At 43.5% G+C, this 18,084-nt stretch overlaps 1 pseudogene; it reads left to right on the top strand.

Moving 5' to 3' along the window:
• The first annotated feature begins 7,058 nt into the window (after positions 1 to 7,058).
• Positions 7,059 to 8,123, top strand: LOC103592117 (annotated as a pseudogene).
• The last annotated feature ends 9,961 nt before the right edge of the window (positions 8,124 to 18,084 follow it).

The raw sequence follows: 18,084 nt of genomic DNA on the forward strand, positions 1-18,084 counted from the left end.
ATGTATTTCTCACAGTTCTGGAGGCCAGGAAGTCCAAGATCAGGGAGCCAGCAGATTCCTTGTCTTTTGAGAGTCTGGTCTCCACTTCCAAAATGGCACCTTGTCGCTGTGTCCTCTGAAGGCAGCAAATGTTGTGTCCTCACCTGGCAGAAGGCACAAAAGGGCAGAAAGGGCCTACAGCTGCATGGAGCCTCTTTTATAAGGGCCTTAATCTCAGTCACCAGGGAGGAGCACTCATGACCTAATCACCTCTTAAAGGCCCCACCTCTTAATACTATCACATTAGCAATTAAGTTTCAACATACGAATTTTGGGGGATATGTTCAGACCATAGCACCAGCTATGAGCTCTGCCACCACTTTGCTTTGTAACCTCAGACACTGCTTAGTTTGGGGGGCCTTGCATCTCTCATCTGTATCGAAGTACTGATGATGGCCATATTTATCCAACCATACCTACCATCTGGCCCCTGCAATAGCTCCCCCTTCCCCAAGTTATTCCTACCCCTTGCTGTGCTCCTAGTTTCTAGTCACACTGCACAGTTCTTGAGGGAAAAGGTGCTCTGTTGAGATTGTGTGTGAGTGCGCAGTTTGGTTAGCGCAGTGAGAAGGAATGTGTGAACAAGTGAGTTTGGAGCTAGAGTAAGGGAGAGAAGAAATGTGATGTGGATGATGGATCAGGTGGCTGTTTAGTGGAGGGAAGTTCATGGTCAAGAAGCCAAGATCAGAGAAGAAAGAGATCCTTAGAAAGTAGTGGTTGTTGTAATATTACTTCCTTGCAATGGCCAATGCTAAGTTCAATAAAAAGACCTATAAGACCCTCATATCAAATCCCTAGCTACCTCTTTACTCCAACCCTACTAGTCTTCTTGCTCTTCTTGCAGTACACCAAACATGTTCCTACCTCAGAGACTTTGCAATTGCTATTCCCTCTGCCTGGAATGCTTTCTCTACCCTCCCATTTTCTCATGACTCATTCCCTCACTTTTTTCAGACTCTATTCAAATGACATTGCCACAGAGGTCCTTCTCTGGAACTCCCCATATAAAAGAGTACTGCCTCCTCTATTCTCTTACCCTGAATTATTTTTCTTCAAATCATTTATTGCTATAGAAAATTATGTTATATATTTTATTTATGGGTCATTTCTCCCACTAGAATGCCGTCTCTGTAAGTAAAGGCACTGGTTTATTTGTTCATTATTGTATCTGCATCATATAGAATAGTTCCCGGCATAAATCCTTAGTAAATATTTGTGGAATGAATCATGAATGAAGAGTTCCAGAGCTTTGAAGTCCTTAACTTTTGCACAACTTTAGCTTCTCTGTATATGCCAAGAGTTAAGTAAATCTATGCCCCAGGAAACCAGAGGATGGGGGGCTACTGGGTGAGTGCAAAAGTGGAGTAAGTGGAGAAGAGGGTACAAGAGCTGTGAAGGCTACTTGCGAGCTAGTAAGTTAGACAGTTCCTGTTTCATGGATGCTGGCAGCAGACACGAGACTTGTGGGCGAGAGACAGAGAACTTTATTACTAATGACACAGCAATAGCATGAGTATCAGCATATTTGCATTGGTTCTTCTTGCCCCCAAGTTTCAGTGAGGCAATGCAGTGAGCCCAGATGACACCTGTACCTGCAGTGGGTTACATTACAGGAGAGGAACCCTGGGCTAAGGGCTTAGCACTTTTTGAACAAGCAGCAAACATTGGAGTAAGCAGCAGATAAACGAATCCCCCTTCCTCTGGGGAGCAAACAATTTCAGGTAGTTACTGTAGTCGCCTTGACCTACTTAGTTATTTGTGTGACTAGTTACAGAAATTGCTCAGTCTCAGAAGACTGGTAAGGCTTATAGTTTGGCACACTCAGCAAGACAGTGCAGCCCAAGGCAGAGTGCTTCATCCAACAGAGGGCAGCTGAGATATCAGTGAAGGAGGATGCCATTAAATGTCACCAGCTCGACACATGCTCACTAGACATCAAACCCTAACTAAGAGAAGCATTTAGTAGACAGATGCAATAGTCAGCCTTCTGAGGGCATCTTCCAACTATTCAGTGCACAGATTCAAATGAGCAAATGTGGGAGAAGCGTGGAAAGTAAACGGAGCTTCACACACATGTTGTTTGCTTTAATAAAAATTTATTATATGGCAAAGTTATATGGAAATGTTTGCAATGACTCCAGGGCTTTGCTTTAGTCAAGAATGGCTACTGAGGGAAAACTGAGATCTCCTTGCCCAGGGCCTTGTTCCGGGAAGACTTTCCACATGGTGGAGTGCCCAGTCCTTGGGTTAGGAGGCTGGGTTTTGTCTCCAGCTCTACTGCTGACATTCTCTGTAACTTTGAGGCAATTCTTCAACCTTACTGGGCAAATTTATCCCTAGATGAGGATAACTCTGGCTGCAAAACTGCCTCTGTGTGACATTATTCCCTTTAGGACTTCTCTTGGCTTACACTGACATGATTTAGCCTGATAAAAACGGTGCTGGGCTGGCTGGTTAGTTCAATTGGTAAGAGTGCAGTGTTGTAACACCACACTGTCAAAGGTCAAGGGTTTGGATCCCCGAATCAGCCAGGTGCCAAAAAAAAAAAAAAAAAAATGGTGCTGTATCTCACGTTTATTGATATTTATTGTATCACTATTCACAATAGCCAAGATATGGAATCAACCCAAGTGTCCATCAACAGATGAATGGATAAAGAAAATGTGGAATATATACACAATGGAATACCATTCAGCCATTAAAAAAAAAAAGAAATCCATTCATTCATGGCAACGTGGACGAGCTTGGAGGACATTATGTTAAATGAAGTAAGCCAGGAATGGAAAGAGAAATATTGCATATTCTTGCTCAAATGTGGAAGTTAAGAAAGTTGACCACATAGAAGTAGAGAGTAATGGAGAGAGCGTGGTCAGTGGATACAAAATTGTAGCAAGATAGGAAGAATAGGATCTAGTGTTCTATAGCACTGTAGGAAGACTGCAGTCAAACACAAATTACTGTATAACCTCGAGTAACTAGTAGAGAAGATTCTGAATGTTTCCAACACAAAGAAATGATAAATGTTTCAGGTAATGAAAAAAAAAACTAGTGGTTGCCAGGATTTTAGGGGATGAGGGAGGGAGGGAGGGATGAAGAGGTAGGGCACAGAGGATTTTTAGGGCAGCAAAACTACTCTATGTGATACTGTAATAGTTAATTAATGACATTATGCATTAGGCATAGAACTTACAATATAAAGAGGGAACCCTAATATAAAGTTAATAATAACATATCAATATTGATTCACAACTGTAACAAATGTACCACACTAATGCAACATGTCAATAATAGGAGAAACTCTATATGTGGGTGGGGGAGGGTATGAGAACTATCTTTACTTTCTGCTCAATTTCTCTGTAAAACTAAAATTGTAAAAATAAAGGAAAAAAAAGGAAGGATTAATTGAGGGGTAATTAGCTGGCTCTGTCATGCTTCCTTGAAGGCTGAGCTCCATATTATGATTTATATGAAGCTTTTGATCATCTAGGAAATTAAGACTGTGTGCATAACCACTGCAACCAGTAAACTGAACAAGAGAGATTCATAGTACAACATCACAAAGAATCCCCCACTATCTTTTAGCTCAGAGTGGAGGTGGGGATAATACTTTCCTTATCCAGGTTAAAAACCTTCATTTCTATTTTTTCTATGTCTTCTTGGAAATAGAATGTCATAGGCTTGAGTCTCAAAAAATGCAAACTTGGGGGCCGGCCCGTGGCTCACTCGGGAGAGTGCGGTGCTGATAACACCAAGGCCCCGGGTTCGGATCCCACATAGGGATGGCCGGTTCGCTCACTGGCTGAGCGTGGTGCTGACAACACCAAGTCAAGGGTTAAGATCCCCTTACCGGTCATCTTTAAAAAAAAAAAAAATGCAAACTTGATTTAGATATTAAAAGGGTCATTCCAATCTATTCACTGAACCACTTGCCTTCATCCGAAAGTAAGAATTTCTGCTCACCTTCCCTGTGTAGGAAATTTCTCGCTCATTCCCTACACAATTTACCAGCTGCTATTCCTGAGTCCACCTCACAACTGGTATCTCAATGTTTCATTTTATCTATATCCTCTTTGGGTCATAAATCAGATTTTCATGTGGAGAAAAGAGAACTCATATACTGTTGGTGGGAATGTAAATCACTACGGTCGTTATGCAAAATAGTATGAAGTTTCTCAAAAAACTCCAAATAGACCTACGATATGATACAGCAATCCCACTACTAGACATATATCCCAAGGGGGAAAAAATGGTGCTGGACTCATTGTGTGCATAGTATGTTTAGAGAACGATAAATTTTTTTTTTTCAAGGTGGGATCTCTTTTGAGTTTCTTTTTCAGAAAGAGTGAATTAAAAAACAAACAAACAAACAATTTTCTGCACTGCTCTACCACTCATTCCCAACCTAGAGGATGCTATTAGGCCTTCTTCCCCTTGGGCACAGACCTACAACTGAGGACTTGGTTCACGGATCTGTAAAAGAGAGGTAACACTTGTTATGCCTACTTCCCGTGGTTAGAGTGAGAATCACATGAAATAGAATCAAAGAATATTAGAGCTGTAAGCACCCTCAGACACTATCTGGTCTCACCCTGCATTTTTCAGAAACTGAGGCCCAGAGAGGTTAGGACATGTTGAAGGCTTAAAGACAGCGCAGTGGCTGAGGAGGTCTAGAACACAGATCTGGCAGTTTGGCACTTTTCCCCTCTGTGCTTCATTGCCTTGTATTATACGCAAAGCATGTAGACAATACATAGCATCTTTAGTCAAGGCTCTTTTTATTGCAGGCAGGAGAAACCTTCCCAGTGGAAATTTATTATAAAGATATAGGGACAGGAAGTAGTCAGGCTTCAGGAGGGTCTGAAACCAGGAACTGGAAAGGTATCAGGAATCAGGACAGCTACTTAGCCCATCCTGTTCTCTCTGTATCTCTCTGAACCATGTGGTCTCTCATCTGTTTAATTTTCCTCTATTTCTGTAGTTTATTCTGCCTCTCTGTGCTCAAAGCGGGAAAGGGCCACTAGATTTTAAGTTCTATGACTTTCTGAGTTAAGCACCTAACAGAAACAAACTAGATCTTTGTCCGAATTTACAGAAGAAAATACCCGATTGGTTTATCCTGGGTCAGGTTCACTCACATCTTGTCCAATTAGCCATGGCCAAGGCAGAAGGGTCACACAGTATACATTTAATTATAGGGCCCTACCCAGGGTCAGCCAAGCTGTGAGGTTAGAGGAAATAGTCCCCACAACACTGCCCTCATTTTTGACACCAACTTTAAATTTGAGGGTCTCCCCACACCACCCCAGGTTTGATAATTCTCTAGAAAGACTCACAGAAGACACTGAAAACGGCTATACTCACAGTTACTGTTTATTACAGAAAAAGGACAGAAATTAAAATCAGGCAAGGGAAGAGAGACATAGCGCAGTGTCCAGGAGAGGTTTGAATGCAGTACTTCTGTGCAGTCACAGAAGGACAGCATTAACTCCTTCTGGTCACTATGTGTGACAGCACACATACTATACTACCAACCAGGGAAGCTGATCTGAGCCTTTGGTGTCCAGAGTTCTTTTGTTTTTTTTTCCCTTTTTTTGTCTTTTTTCATGACCGGTAACGGGATCGCAACCCTCAGTGTCGCACCTGTACTGTGACCGGCAACGGGATCGCAACCCTCAGTGTCGCGCCCGCACTGCGCTCAACCAGTGAGCAGACCGGTCTCTATATGGGATCCAAACCCTCAGCGGGAGCGCCGCCGCACTCCCAAGCGCCACACTCTACCGAGTGTGCCACTGGGCCGGCCCGTGTCCATAGTTTTTATTGGGGCTCAATCACATACCATTTGTGTTACTGACCTTTAGTCTCCACCCCTCCCAAAGGTTAGGTTCATACCTTTAGTCTGTAGTTCCTCCAGAGGACAGAGCTAAAAGAGCATGATCCAAAGCCCTCATCCTAAATCACATTGTTAGAGTGTCCTGTGGCCAAAGCCACAAGCAAACAAAGATATGCCTATCAAGCAGGACATTCCAGGGGCCTAGAGATCACCTCCCAGTAGCTGAGGGCAAAAGTCAGACCTCTGTTTGGGTAAGGTTAATTCTTTATTATGTAGGCCAACATCTATTTGTGCAGAAAGGAAATTGCTCTCAAAGGAGTAGATCTCCGAGAAATAAACCCCCAAAGATAGATTCCGTTGTATGTTAGACAGGTAAATAGCTCCTGCTTCTGTAATAAATAAATCCTGAAATTCTAGTAGTTTAACATAATAAAAGTGTATTTCTCTTGTTCACAGTTCAGTGTGGGTTGGTGGAAGGGTAGGAGGGGAAGAAGGAAGAGAGAAGGAAAGAAGAAAGAGGGGAAAGAGGGGGGAAGGCAGGTTGAGAAGGAGGCAGCACAAGGAGAAGAAGGGGCTCTACGCTGTGTACTTGTTCAAGGACCCAGGCTTTTTACACCTTGGGCTCCACCCTTTTCTTTGTCCTCTCCATTCAGCAGGAGAATGGATGGCAAAAGAGTGAGGATTGTGCTTGAGAGGTTTTTATGGACCTAGAAGAGGTGCCCACCACTCCTGCTCCCATTCCACAGACCAGAGCACAGTCACATGGCCACACTGCATGGACTTTAGCTGTGAGCCAGGAAGAGAAGAGCTCAATCACCGATGATCACCAACAGCCTTTGCTACATATAAGCAAGCTCTGACACCAACATTAGCTAAGTCAGAAGTTATTTCTCTTTCTTTGGAATCCCTTCCGCACTTACATACCCCCTATAGCATACTTTGCCATATTTAATTATATATCGCCTTAGATTTACATCTTCCACCTTCCTTTTTATATCATAAGTGGGGATCATTCTTCAGCTGCTTTGTTATTTACCATGATGCAGGCTATAACATAGATACTATAAATACATTTTTAAATCATGCTGAATGATTTCGGTGAAGACTTGGGGAGCACGGAGCAGGTTCAGCTTTTAGGAGGACTCCACCAAAAGTCTGGACCCAGCAGGAACCCGCATCCAGGAATAAAATGAATGGAAACCAGAAATTAGATTTTCTCATTTCTCAGAAAAGCAGGATTTTTTCTAGCACTTCTCCCAGACTGATAAAGTGCTGACTGAAGATGAGATGGGGCACCCGGAGACAGGAGATGCCATTGCCCAGCTCAAGGATGGAGTTCAATGGCATTGGAGGCAAGTACCAGCAGGACTTGACAGTGCTGGTAGCATTTCGAGAGCTGGTGGAGCCAAGGAAACAGGATGCTGATAGTCTCCAGCAGGCCCTGACCATGGGCTTGTGTGTGGAACTGCTGCAAGCTTTCTTCCTGGTGTCGGATGACATCATGGATTCATCCCTCACCGGCTGGGGGAAGATCTGCTGGTATCAGAAGCCAGGCATAGATTTTGGATGCCATCAATGATGCTATGCTTCTGGAAACATGTGTCTACCACCTGCTCAAGTTCCACTGCCTGGAGCAGCCCTATTACCTGAACCTGACTGAGATTTTCCTGGAGTTCCTATCAGACTGAGATTGGGCAGACCTTGGACTTCATCACAGCCCCCCAGGGCAATGTGGATCTTGGCAGATTCAGTGAAAAGAGGTACAAATCTGTTGTCAAGTACAAGATAGCTTTCTACTCCTTCTACTTTCCTGTAGCTGCTGCCATGTATATGGCAGGCATTAATGGGGAGAAGGAACATGACAATGCTAAGAAGATCCTGCTGGGGATGAAAGAGTTCTTTCAGATTCAGGATGATTACCTTGATCTTTTTGGGGATCCCAGTGTGACTGGCAAGATTGGCACTGACTTCCAGGACAAAAAATGCAGCTGGCTGGTGGTTCAGTGTCTGCAATGGGCCACTGTGGAACAGCACTAGATCCTGCAGAATTATGGGCAGAAGGAGGCTGAGTAGGTGGCCCTAGATGGCCCAGGTCAAGGTGCTATACAAGGAGCTGGATCTGCAAGCAGTGTTCTTGCAGTATGAGGAAGACAGTTACAACCACCTTATGGAGGTCTTTGAGTAGTATGCTGTGCCCCTGCTCCTTGCCATCTTTCTGGGGCGAGCACACAAGATTTACAAGCAGAAAAAGTGACCTAGAGACTGCAAGGACAGGGAGGGGAAGTGGTCAATAAATTATTGTGTTATCTTTTTTTTTTTTTTTTTTTTAAAGATAACTGGTAAGGGGATCTCAACCCTTGGCTTGGTGTTGTCAGCACCACGCTCAGCCAGTGAGCAAACCGGCCATCCCCATATAGGATCCGAACCCGTGGCCTTAGTGCCATCAGCACCGCACTCTACCGAGTGAGCCACGGGCTGGCCTTGTGTTATCTTTTAAAAAAAAAAGACTTGGAAGCTGCAATTGGAAAACCTTCAAAGTCTGGAAACAATTATGTTTGGTTTAGTTGCTATGGCACAAATTAATGATTTACTCATTACTACTGACAATAAGTAAATAGATATATCCAAGGATGTTTATAATAGCAAAAAAGTAGAAAGCAAGTTAAATATCCACTAAATGTATATATTGAAATGGGAAAGATGTTAACAATATACTAAACACACACACAGAAAAGTACAGCAGTAATAGCACAGTAATTATGTGAAGTTTGCATAAAGCAAATGTACTTCACAGGGCCTGGTTTTCCAAAGCCTTGCAGTTTCAAATATTGACCTTGCAAAGGACAGGAAATTTTCCCCAGGCTATGGTCTCTGTTGTAAGATAAAGAATTGTAACACAGCAAGGTTGCTGGCTCAAAGACAGACAGGTTACTGATTGATATGTAAAGGTACTGGGAAATTGCTGTAAGAAGAGAATGTTTGCTAAAATCAAGCTTTTGTTAGTGGATCAACTTAATTGCATGTTACCACCTTCTATTGTTAAACTTGTTAAACTGTACTTAGCAAAAACCCCACCTATGTTCTCTTCCTGTAACTTCCTAGTCTGGAGAATAAATGTGGGAAGAGAACCCCAATTTGTGGTTAACTCCCCAAATGGAAGGAATGCCTCGTTCTTGAGGGTTCTGGGAGATTAACCCCTTTTCTGGGCTTCTCACTGCTCAGAAGAGATGTGCTTTGAGTAATCTTTGATGGCTCCGTCACCCAGGGGAAAAGGGGTGACAAATCCGTGGGAGGCAAAGCAACATAATTATCACTGAATAATAAAATTATAGATTAATTTCTTCTGTTTCTTATCTGAATTTTCATACAATGAATTCAGATTACTAATATTATTATTATTTTTTAAAAGATGACTGGTAAGGGGATCTTAACCGTTGACTTGGTGTTATCAGCACCACACTCTCCCAAGTGAGCCATGGGCTGGCTGGCTCCCTAATGTTAATTTTTTTAACAAGTAAAAGAATCAAGGTAGTTAAAGGTAAACCACGTCTCGTTATAATAACAGCACAGTCAGATTAGGAAAAAATTACCTTTTAAACTGACATCCCTTCTGGACTCACAGGGGGATTGCCGAGCCCATGTACGCAATGTTAAAAATAAAGTGTCTCAGAATATGTGATCTGTCATTTGTATGTTTTAATAATTTTATAAGGATAGGAGGATGTCAAATGGGCCCATGACCAACCTGAAAGAGCACCAGATAACCAAAGCTAGAACGATTTGAGTAATAAAATAAATAACTATATTGAATTATAACCCCCCAAATAAAGTAAGTACATGAGTCCATACTGATATAAATGAATTAATGAATAAATAAATTAAAGGAGAAGAAGAAACAAATCTTTCTGACAGAAGAACTCTATTTAATATACAGTATGTATATTACATTAATTTCCATTCTCTCCCAATTCCCTTCCCAACCTTTTTTTTTTTTTCTTTTTCTTTTTGGCAGCTGGCCGGCACAGGGAGCCAAACCCTTGGTGTTACAAGGCCATGCTCTAACCAACTGAGCTAATCAGTCCCTCCCTTTCCACCTTCCTGAGAGAAGGCTAGATTTAGTGATTTTCTTGTGAAGCTGACATGGTAGAGAGGGAGAAATAGTAACTTGACAGTGGAGAAACCTGGCAAACGCTGCCTTAACCAAGTGATGAAGGTTTTAACTTCACCAGTGATGCCACGTGGATGTCCTATGTCCTGACAGATGAGAAGGATACCTCACCTCAGGTATTCTTTCCCCAAACTTATAACCCCAATCTAAGTGTGAGAAAAACATCAGACAACCCCCATTTGAGGGAATTCTACAAAATATCTGACCAGACCGGATGACTAAATGTAATGTGGTACCCTGGATGCAATCTGGAATAGAAAAAGAACATTAGGGGAAAATGTGCGAAATCCGAACAAAGTATGGAGTTTAGTTAATAGTAACGGACCAGTGTTGGTTCCTTACTTGTAACAAATACACCACAGTAACATAATATGTTAACAATGAGGGAAACTGGACAAGGGGTATACAGAACTCTCAGTACAATCTTTGCAACTTTTCTATATATCTAACATTATTCCAAAATAAAAAACTTATTTTGGGGGCTGGCCAGTTAGCTCAGTTGGTTAGAACACAGCCTTATAACACCAAGGTCATGGGTTCAGATCCCTGTACTGGTCAGCTGCCAAAAAACAAAATAAAAAGCTTACTTTAAAAACTTCTTATAGAAAATGGGAGAAAAGGTTATTCTTTGGAGGGAGCCACAGGTTGTAAAATGCACTTTTTTTTTTTTTTTTTTAAAGATGACCGGTAAGGGGATCTTAACCCTTGACTTGGTGTTGTCAGCACCATGCTCACCCAGTGAGCAAACCAGCCATCCCTATATGGGATCCGAACCCAGGGCCTTGGTGTTATCAGCACTGCACTCTCCTGAGTGAGCCACGGCCGGCCCCTAAAATGCACTTTTAAATAAATTATTCCTCCTTAAAAGTGGTCGTAGGGGCCGGCCCGGTGGCGCACTGCGATGGTGCGCCGCTTGGGAAGCGCGGCGGCGCTCCCGCCGAGGGTTCGGATCCCACATACAGACCGGTTCCCGCTCACTGGCTGAGTGAGGCGCGGGAGCAACACCGAGGGTTGCAATCCCGTTGCCGGTCCCGGTCCGGTACGGGGGCGACACTGAGGGTTGCGATCCGTTGCCGGACACGGAAAAGGACAAAAAAAAAAAAAGTGGTCGTAAAAGAGATAAAGAGGCTATGAGGATGAGGTGCCCTTGGATAGGATCCCTTAATTTTATAAACTGTGTTTTAGGGCAAAGCATATTAGCATTTGGCCTAAGAAGTCCAGGCTAAGCATTTATGAGGAAATTTGTAGAATGTTCACATTAGCAACATTAAGGGCTTGCCAGTCCTTGCCTGTGGCTTTATTCATCTGTCCTTGTTTCCTGATAGAAGCTGGCATTTGACATCTAAAGAAACATTTTCCCACTGATTTCTCATTCTAGTCTGGGGCCTCCCAGAACCAGGGACATGAGCCTTCAAGCTGAGCTCTGAATTTGGGGAGGCCAGCAGGCCATGATTATGCAGAGCTTTCTGCATTGTCCCTTCCTCTGCTTGGCAGCACAAGTACAAAGTTTTGAAGATAAAAGGCTCCATTAATACCAAACCAGTGGGAGTCAAAGAGATTTTTTTGTCTATGGTTAGGTCATAACTACAATTTCTCTTTTTCTTTCTTTTATTTTAAAGCATGTTTGTGAATCAAAGTCATGAGTCTGACTCCCCTGGACTATTTTCCAGAGTCTATACTCTAGAGTGTAGCAAAGATTCAGACTCAGTATTAATGGGTTGCAAGGATGAATGGAAGCAAATGCCTTAATCTCTGGAAGCTTCTTTTCCAGCTTCCAAGGCAGGGAGGGAACTAGGGAAGCAATAGAAACTGCCTTATACGCACCATCATTGTTCCATGCTTCACAGACATTTCCTCTCTTTGTCCATCATTCAAGGAGCTGCCCCTGCTGCACGTCAGGGACTTACCCACTCTTACACCTGGACCTCGGCATGTCTGGCCCGCTTCCTTCACTAGTGTACAGTCTGGTCACAATCTTCTTCCTTGTTTGTTCATTTATTCATTCAAAAACTATTTATTGATGGGCTGGCTGGTTAGCTGAGCTGGTTAGAGTGCAGTGTTATAACAACAAGGTCAAGGGTTTGAATCCCTGGACAGGACAGCCACCCAAAAAAAAAGAAAGAAAGAAAGAAAAAACCAACTATTTATTGAGCACATCCTCTTATACTGAATTAGGTGCAGGAGATATGGTGGCGGGCAAGACGAAATACAGGTAGATCCTGCTCTTGGAGATTTACAGTCTACTGGAGGAGGCAGACATGGATGGGTAAATAAATACTGAAAAGTTGTAGGTAGAGATGTAGCAATGTTAGAAAGGTGTCTTGGGAGGGCTCCTTTTAGGAAGTGATACAAGAACTGCAACCTGAGTGATGAGGAATCAACCCTGTGAACTGAAGGAAGAAATGTTCCAAACAGGGAACCAGAAGTCCTAAGACCCGAGGCAAGAGTGAGCTTAAAGTGCCCCAGGGTCAGAAAAAAGATCTGTGTGACTGGAAGGCTGTGATTAAAGAACAGAATGAAAGATGAGGCCAGAGAGATAAATAAGCAGGGTCCACATCTCAGGGACCCTGTAGGTCCAATAAGGAGTTTTCATTTTTTTGTCTTGGCAAGCCATTAGAGAGTTACACCCAGGAGACTGACCTGACTGATTACTTTTCTTTGAAGGGGATAACTTATTCAATATACCCTTTAGTCAGACTCACCAATTGCTTACATTTTACCATCATTTGTTTTATTATTCTCTCTCTCTCTCACCTTTCTCTCACTCGCATGCATTTTTATACGTACAATTTTTCTCTCAACCACTTGAGAGTAAGTTGCAGACAATCATGCCCCTTCACTCCTAAAGACACTTCATGTATTTCCTAAAAACAAGTACATTCCCTTAGGTAACTACACTTAATTGTCAAAATCAGGAAATTGAACATTGAAACAATACTATTATCATCTGCACGTCATATTCAAATTTCAGTGGTCCCAGTAATGTTCCTTATACTACTTGTTTCTGAATCCCAGATCTAATTCAGGACAAAGCATTGTATTTAGTCATGTTTCTTTAGTCACCTTTAATCTAGACCAGTTTCTTTGTCGTTCTATGTCTTTGTGACCCTGGCATTTTTGAAGAGTTCAGTCATCTTGTAGAATGGTCTTCCATTTGGGTTTGCTTGATGTTTCCTCACGATTCCATTCAGATTATGTATTTTTGTTAGGAAAACCGCAGAAGTGATGTTATTTTCAGTGCATCATTAGAGGCACATGATGTTGGTTGGTACTGATAACCAAAAGAATCTGCTCTGACCACGTCAGCTAAATTATAGTGCCTCGAGAGATCTGGGATAAGTCAGTAGTCATGTCCACCTGTCCTGGAAAATGATTATCATAAGACCATTTTACTTAGAAGCAGCCATAGTGGTACCAGAAAGCCATAAAATAACCTAGAATTCTTATTACCCTTACCCTAGATCCCTGCATGTAGGATATAACCTAGTAAAAATCCCAAATCAATATGTCATGTACACCCAATAGAAAACCTGATGAGGTAATCAATCAGGCAGGACTGTCTTTTTTCACCTCTCTCCTTTGACCCTTCCCCTTTCTTATAAAATGTTAAGCTCCGCGGGCCCTCCTCAGAACACATTTTTCAGAGCTACCTGATCTATGTGTCTCCCTGGTTGCAATCATCATAATGGCTCAATAAATCCTCTCTATGTGTATTTTGGTCTCAGTTTCTTTCTAAGTCAACAGTACCATGGATTTACACTTAAAAAGATAGTTTGAATTTAAATGAAGAATGGATTTCAGGGTAATCAGAATTGAAGCAGAGGGATCAAGAAGGTAAGAAGCGATTTCAGTGGTCCAGGAACGAGATGACAGTCGTTTACAATAGGTTGGTGGCAGTGGAGATGGTAAAAAGTGGACAGAGCCAGTGTATGTTTAGAGCAGAGTTGCTCAATTACTCCCACTGCCCTAGTTCTCTGCTCTCTAGTCCATGGGTCCCTCTGTTCTCTCCCACCTTCGGCCCTCTCTCATCTTTACTTTCCCCGCCCCTACTTGCATTCCATGGACTCTGACTTCACCCACTCTCTTGCCAATAACCTACACTCCTTTGCCCCTTCCTGGCAAGCCCCTGGCCTGGATGACTCCAACTTTTTGTTTTCTAGTTATACACACTTGGGCTGTTAAATGCCGCTGGATAAAAACCCACGCCTAAGGGGGCCAGTGCCCCTCTATATTCATGGACACAACCCTTCACACAGGTTGTTTCCAACCTTTCCCCTTCTCCTCAGATCTCCAATTGCTTACATGCCCCCTTACTTTCAGCAGATGATCTAACTTCTCTTTTTCAGAAAAAACAGAATTCAACTCCCACTAAAAAATTATAAACCCACCCAAACCTGCAACTCTCCTTTTCTTCATGCCTATTATAAGAGGTTTCCTTCTCCTTTCTAAATCTAATCCCTGCTCCTGGCCTTGGACTCCCTCCTCTCACACCTTCTTAAGGACCTTGTGCTCTGCATCGGTTTTTTTTTTTTTTTTTTTGTCTTTTGTCTTTTTTCCGTGTCGGGCAACGGATCGCAACCCTCAGTGTTGCCCCTGTACCGGACCGGGGACCGGCAACGGGACTGCAACCATCGGCGTCGCTCCCGCGCCTCGCTCAGCCAGTGAGCGGGAACCGGTCTGTATGTGGGATCCGAACCCTCAGGCGGGAGCACCGCCGCGCTTCCCAAGCGGCGCACTATCCAGTGCGCCACCGGGCTGGCCCAGCATCGGTTTTGCTATGGATGAGATTACCTCTCAGTCTCACCTTCTCACTTGGCACCTTCCCGTTAGCACATGAACGTTCACTAACCTCTCCCATCTTGTTACACAAAAACATGAACAACAAAAACCCTCTGCCTGGACCCCATTGTCCTTCCAGCTGCTGACCTCACCCCCCTTCTCCTCTGGCAGCTTCTCTACCTCCTCTCCACAGGGATACCCCCTCTACCTGGATTGCTTGCCTTCTAGTACCTTCCATTTCACTTGGCTAACACCTATATCTTCCAGTCTCAACTTAAAAGGTACTGGGCCAGCCCGGTTGTGCACTGGAGAGTGTGCCGCTTGGGAGCGCAGTGGCGCTCCCGCCGAGGGTTCGGATCCCATGTGGAGACTGGTTCCTGCTCACTGGCTGAGCGTGGTGCGGGCGCAACACTGAGGGTTGCGATCCCGTTGCCGGTCCCTGGTAAAGGCGCGACACTGAGGATTGTGATCCCGTTACCGGTCAGTAAAAAAGACAAAAAGGAAAAAAAAAAAATAATAAAAAAAAAAAAAAGGTACTTCCTCAGGGAGACATTTCCTGACCTCTGAGTTGAGAAGCCTCACTGGGCTGGCCAGTTAGCTCAGTTGGGTAGAGAGTGGTGTTATAACACCAAGGTCAAGGGTTCAGATCCCCTTATGGCCAGCTGCCAAAAAAGAGAGGTCTCTCTGTTATGTGTTTTTATACAGTTCTGAACTTCCCCATTACATCATTCCTTATACCTTGTTGTAAATTACTCAAGTACTATGTGCTTTCTCCCCTACAGTACATCAAAACAGTGGTGATCTTGTTCACCACTATATCTCAGCATCTGACACAGTGCCTGGAACATAGTGCTCAATAAATAATTCCTGAGTGAATGTATAATTCATCTCCATTTGGTAGCTTGCAAAGGTAATGCGTTGTTGAAGTAAATGCTATATATGACTGTTTTTGAAATTCCAAAGGTTTATGTTAACTCTGCATATGGATTGCTAAATTAAGAGATGAACAGCAGGTGAAGAACTTGCAGTGACAGCCATGGACAAAAGGAAACTGAGTAACTGGCAAGTTTCTGGCCTTATTCTTTAGGTTAGCTAACTCCCTTCCCAAAGTCTCTTCAACAGCCCAAACTGGCTTATTCTATTATAGATGTCTGTTCAGGCCCTAGCTCAAATGAAGAAGCTTTGAGGTCACAGTTTGGCCTGAGGAGTTTTACTCCCTTTGGACTGGGGCTTATCCCCAGTCCCTACCTTCCGCAAGACTGATGGGTCATCCTCCTAGGTAACCCGCTCTTCCTTCTGACTCTGTGGTCCTTACTGTGGAAACTTGGTTATGGACAGTGTTGGGAAAATTGAATAGTTTTGGGGCCGAGCCCGTGGCACACTTGGGAGAGTGCGGCGCTGGGAGCGCAGCAACGCTCCCGCTGCAGGTTCGGATTCTATATAGGATGACCGGTGCGCTCACAGCGCTCACTGGCTGAGCGCAGTGCGGCCAGTCTAAAAAAGGAAAAAAAAAAAAAAAAAAAATAGAATAGTTCGTCAGGGCCCTCCCTTCGGGTCCAGTTGGGTGTGCTTCAGCATGTCCATTGTAAGCAAATTGTGTGTGTGTGTGTGTGTGTGTGTGGAGTTAGTGCACATGCACGCCAATGTATCTTTTTGGTTTTGCTGCTATTCTTGTTTTTTCTTGAGAGAGAGAGAGAGAAGAGTGTTTGGTGAAGCAGGCAGGCGGGCATTGGCCTCGGGCGTCTGCCCCGTGCCTGCGCCACGCTTTCCAACCTATGGCTCCAAGGACCTGCTTGCCGGTTACCTAGCTCATAGACCTTCATGAAGGGGTCTAGTGAACCAGCCTGGCATGTGAAGGGTTTGTGGCCCAGTCTGGACAATGGGCTTGAGGGGTCTGGGAGCACCAGACCCAGCGTTAGCTCAACAATCAGCCCAGTCAGTGCAGGATTACTGGCAGGTAAAAGAGCCCAACAACTAGCTGGTTGCCTAGCCTTACAATTGGCCTCACGAACAGGATTAAAAGCTAGACAATTGGCACTGTGAGCAGGATTCTGACATTAGCCATAGCCCAAGATCCGTGGCTCCACAGACAGCAAGGAACAAATGCCATAAGAGTTAGAACTCTGAAGTTGCCGGACCTGGGCTCCAATGCCAGCTCTTGCACTTTCTAGCCATGTGACCTTAGACAAATTGCTTAACTTCTCTAAGCCTCCCTGTCCTCTTCTTTTACACATGCCTCTTTTATAGTGTTGGTGTGAGGAGTAAGAGAGATGATAAAAACAAAGCTCTCATCACTAAGCCTAGTACACAACAAGTGCTCAATAAATGTTACCTGTTATTAGTACAGCAGTGTGAGAGTGTACCTATCATCTTGGGTGCCTACTCCCTCTATAGTTTCCTTAGACTGTAAGGAGCAGTGGCACCAATGTTAGTTGGGAATAATTATCCACTTCCAAATAATCCTTCCGTAGATTTTGAATTACCAGGCTTATTCAGTGTCATATATATTTTGGTAGCTGGCTGTAGGAGGATCTGAACCTGTGACCTTGGTTATAAGGCTGTGCTCTAACAAACTGAGCTAACCGGCCAGCCCCATAGCATCATTATATTTCAACACCTCTGTAACCAACTCATTTTGGAGCTAGGCCACATCCCTTCTATTTCTGGAGACCTCAGTAGCCTCTAGAATTCAACTCTCAAGCATGGACACCTGATTTCATAGGGACCAAAGATGGCTTAGCATTAATTGTTATTGGTTTGTCTGAAAATGACAACTTTCAGGTGTCCAGCAGGTAGCAGAATATTAGCTGGCAGAGACACTGAGCACCCTGCATTGGGAAGCCTAGTATTTAGTTATGTAAATGTGAAGACTCTCCTTTGAAATAAACATATTTTATATTTGCTTAAGAATCAGACTTTGGTTTTGAAAAGAATGTGTCAGAGTGTGACTAGTTTGACTTCCGGAAGAGAAATGCTGACAAGGAGACTTGGTGATTCATGGGATGGTGGTGAAGGAAATGGAGGGTCAGGAACTCCCAGATTCTGAAGTGGACAGTGCGTATTAGTGAAACAGGTTTAGAAAAAGATGGAGAATGTTTTTTTGGCATTTGGTGAATTTGAGTCTCTCATGAGACATCCAAGTGGCAATAGTGTGTTTATAAATTTTTTACATACGTAGGCTTATAGAAAAAAATTCTGGAAGGACATACACCAAATTTTTTTTTTTTTTGTCTTTTTTTGTGACCGGTAAGGGGATCGCGATCCTTGG

The sequence above is a fragment of the Galeopterus variegatus genome, unplaced genomic scaffold, assembly GCF_000696425.1.
Source record: "Galeopterus variegatus unplaced genomic scaffold, G_variegatus-3.0.2 Scaffold1092, whole genome shotgun sequence".
Taxonomy (NCBI): domain Eukaryota; kingdom Metazoa; phylum Chordata; class Mammalia; order Dermoptera; family Cynocephalidae; genus Galeopterus; species Galeopterus variegatus.